Raw genomic sequence first — 4,639 nt, forward strand, 5'->3', positions numbered from 1 at the left:
GAGCGTTGACCGGCCGATAGCATCATGCCATGTGTCACATTTTTTGTTCACCGAAGTTTGTCAATTTGGGTAGTTCTTCTTGAAAGGTGTCATTTTGGTCAAAGTATTTGACTTTACTATCAATCTTTCCTAACTTATCATAGGATTTTTGTGCCCCATCTAATTGTGGGGACTTTGGTAGGGTTTGGGAGGGGGAAGAGAGAATTTTTGGTTTTTGAATTACCTTTTTGGCTGCAAAACTCATAATAGCGTATTAAAATTTTTTGGACGACTAACTATCTGAAATTTGAATTTTGAAGTGTATTAATTAATTAATTAACGATCATTGGATGCCAGTAACGTCATCTTTTAAATTATTAATGTTTTTTATTTTTCTTGAAATTAGTGTACTAAATGTTGAATTTTATTGAATTTTTAGTGATTTAAAATTTCATGAGCCTCTTGAGCGGTCCAATACTTAATGAGTCTTGTCTGAGAGCCCAACTAAGATTTCTACATGTAAAAATTAGTCCCGCATGGAAAATTAAAAGTGTGTTGTTGTTATTTATATACTTCTTTATTCTCAAGATAATTGCTTTGGAGAAATTGAGAGTTATACTCTTGACTAAACACACGCGCACGGCACAAGCACGAGCCGGGCGGGCGGGCGGCAGCACGCGCGGTGCACCCGGTTTATTTTATTTTTATTTTTTGATTTTATCTTTATTTTTATCTTTTGGAAGCACTAATCCTAATTTTTTGATTTTATTTTTATTTTTATTTTTATCTTTTGAAAGCCCTAATCTTAATCCGAATCCCGTAGAATCTTAGGTATATCTTGTACTACTCAGAATTAACGCCTGGAAGTAAGATTCTTAGCTTAGATATATATATATTGGAGGAGTGTGGATGAGTTCAACCTAGAACGCGGAGCTTACCAAAATCCTAATTTCTATCTTGGCTATTTCCGTTTTCTCGTCATTAATATTTTGTTGATTTTTCACCGAGCTTTTTATTATTTCGTTGGATCTAAAGCTCATTGGGTTCATCTTGTGCTACCTTTAAAGCGTGCTGACGGGTAAAACGTGGACGTTGTATCGCTAAAAGTAATTGCCGAAAAGCCTCCCACGTGGAGGGGCAATTTCGTTTTTAGAACAGTACTCTGCATGTCTTGATCTACATGCTTTTTCTAATATTTTTCTTTACAATATTTATTATTTAATTTTTTTAATTTATTTTTATGGGTGCCGCCACTCAATGTACAACTTGAGCAAAAAAGAAATGTACTATCCAAAAAAAAAAAGGGAAACCTTCAAACATCCCCCTTGTGGTTTCACTTTTTTTCACTTTAGTATCATATGATTTAAAATGTATCAAGTTAGTACCCTGTGGTTTATCACTTTATCACTTTAGTACCCTGTGGTTTAAAGTGTATCAAGGTAGTACCCTGTGGTTTTGCACTTTATCACTTTAGTATCCTGTGGTTTGAAAACCACAGGGTACTAATTTGATACAAAATTAAAATGTTTGTAATTTATTGATTTAGGGGCATTTAGTTATTGCCGCCTAAAGTCCCCGTATTAAGCTTTTAATGCCGCTGATACTCGTGTTGCTAAATCTTCTATTGGCATTTAAATAGATTGCCGTTAATGTTAAGTAATTAATAACATTAAATAAATACCGTTATAGATGACTATTACCGACATTATTTAAATATTTGTATTTTTTAATCATCTCCAGTAATAAAATGCCGATAATTATTATTTAATTTATAATATTATGTAAATGTTAATATTCTATTTTTATTTTCAGTATTAATAAATGCATGTAATTTCATATTATTTGGCAAATATAAATATTACGGCACTGGTTGAATGACACATTGATCTTAACCCGAAAAGACTGTACAAAAAAAATAAAATAAATAATTAAATAGTAATAAATAAAATTAATTAAAACTAAAAAAATAAAAAAATTTAAAAAATATAAATTACCGAATTTCCGATTGGCTATCGAAAAGGAGGGCCGTTGTGGATGTCAGATATTTTTAGGGTTTGGGAGGAGGGGGAGATAATTTTGGTTTTTGAAGTAACTTCTTTACTGCAAAACTCATAGCGTATTAAATTTTTTTGACGACGAAATATCTAAATTTTGAATTTTGAAGTGTATTAATTAATGAACGATCATCAGGATGCGAATATCGTCATCTTTTAATTATTAAAGTTTTTAAATTTTTTTGAAATTAGTGTACTAAAATGTATTAAAGTAAATAGCGAATTTATTCAATTTTTTTTTTATAGTTTATACTAATTTGAAGTTCAAGCACAATGTACTAAGAAAAGATTACAGTTTCAAGATTCTATTGCAATCATTCATCTTGCAATGTGAATTTTTGGATATGGTAGAAGATAATTAGTGAAATAGAAAGAGCACTATATGGCTTCCATATATCTCATATTCTTTTCAGTTTTCTTTTTCCAGTTTTCTTTTTCCATTAATTCATGATCATGCTTCAGTATTACTTCAGTATTAGGTGAATATATGTAGCTTGCTCTATATGATCACTCTATTTTCTTGCAGGGACAAAATAGAAAGTTTTTGGTTTGAAATCGAATCGTAAAAGCCTGTAATAAAAAGGTCCGGCGTAGACCATGATTAGTTTATTCGCAAATTATTCGCGAATTTTTGAGAAAACGAATTAAACTGCCGAATCCGTATTTTTTCGGAAAATTCGGAAAAAACACATTTTTTGAGAAAAAATAATTATTCGCAAATTATTTTTCCAAATAATTATTCGAAATCCGTATTTTTCCAAATAATTATTCACCTCATAGATGAGTAAAATTTAACTCACCCGCCAGTCTCTCGAATAGGGATGCAAATGGATCCGGGGTGGTGGAGCTCCCGCCCCGATCCGCCCCGAATGGGGTAGTAAACAGGAGGAAATAAACGGATTCATGGCAGGAAATGGGGCAATTTTATGATCCGTGAAGGATTCGGGGTAGGAAACGGGAAAATTTTTGATCCGCCCCGAATCCGCCCCGAATCCGCCCCGCCCCAAATCCACCAGGAATGTATGTCTTTAAAATTTTTCCATATGGATGTATTTACAATTTTTAAATTTTGTTGCGAATTGTGATTAATATTTTTAATTTTTATAGTTGATATTATTAATTATATATAACTTGATAATATTATCAATTAATATTAAAAATTTTGTTGATTTAGATTTATAAAATATTAATAATATTATAATTTATAAAACAAATACTATTTGGCGGGGTGGATTGGGGCGCCGGCGGAGGCGTTTTAATAGGCGGGGCGATTATGGGATAACTATTTTAACCCGTCACGGATTCCAATCCGTCACGTTTGCACCCTACTCTGGAAGCTTCATAGATGAGTAATCTCCCGCTCTGCCATAGCAGAGAAGATTAAATTACAATATCATGTATTCAACTAGGTAATATGACAACTCAATTTGCAGCGTAAACCTAGAAAATAAAAATATAGTGGTGAGGTTTATTGAAATAGAAAAATTTCAAAAAAAAATTCCTCTATGGTTTCGTATTTTTCACTTTAATACTCTGTGGTTTAAATGTATAATTGCCCTCCTGTGTTTTCTTTTTTGTCTTTTTCTATCAATTTTATTTTTTTTTTCTTAAATCAGTGACAAAGTAAAATTAAAGATTATTAAAGTGAATATTCGTAATAAATCTAGATGGGTATCTGAATTTTTTAATATAATTTAATGAAATATTAACGAAAAGCTACCGAAAGATAAAAACGAAACACGAGGGGCAAATTGATACACTTAAATTATAGGGTACTAAATGAGAAAATATGAAACACAAGGAATTTTTTGAAGTTTTCATTTGAAATATGACAATTGAATATACAGATGCAGACACTTGAACATTGGGACCCTTGGACACTGGCCCAATGGATATTGAAGCTGTTGGGTTGGGTGTACAACTTTTTTAACAAACTTTTTTTTATTAATTTTTTCAAGAAAAAAAGTTTAAAAAATTAAAAAAAAATTTCTCTATTGTTTGCTAATTGGTTGTATAAACAATATCATTTTATTTTAAATATATTTTTTATTTATTTTTTTTTAATATCAATTTCTCTTCAAATAATAAAAAATTATGAAAAAAACTAGTATTAATTTTATATTAAAAAGCTAAATTTATTGTTTGTGTTTTAGTTTTTTTTTATTTTATAAAACTTTTAATAAAGTTTTAGAAAGGTTGGGTATAATTGTGTAAATTAAAAACTATAAGTCAAAAAGTTATAATTTAAACTCTTTTTCCTAGAAAAATAATTTTTTTAAAAAAATACAAGCTTTATGTAATATGTAATATGATTAATACAAACTTTATATATTTTTTATAATTATTTTTTTAAATATCAATTTCTCTTCAAATAATAAAAAAGTATTAAAGAAATTTAATATAGTTTGCAAAAATTTGGGTATAATTGTGTAAAGTAAGCTATAAGTCAAATTTATAATTTAAAAATAAATTATCTTTTTTTTTGAAAAAGAATAAATTTCTGAAAAAAAGAAAAAAAACTGTTGGAAGTAAAATAAAAAAGGAAAAGGGGGGCTGGCGCCTGGCAACCTGGCACGAAGCCCGGCCCGTGCTGGGCGGGCCAGGGG

This window comes from Ananas comosus, linkage group 23, assembly GCF_001540865.1.
Source record: "Ananas comosus cultivar F153 linkage group 23, ASM154086v1, whole genome shotgun sequence".
NCBI lineage: Eukaryota > Viridiplantae > Streptophyta > Magnoliopsida > Poales > Bromeliaceae > Ananas > Ananas comosus.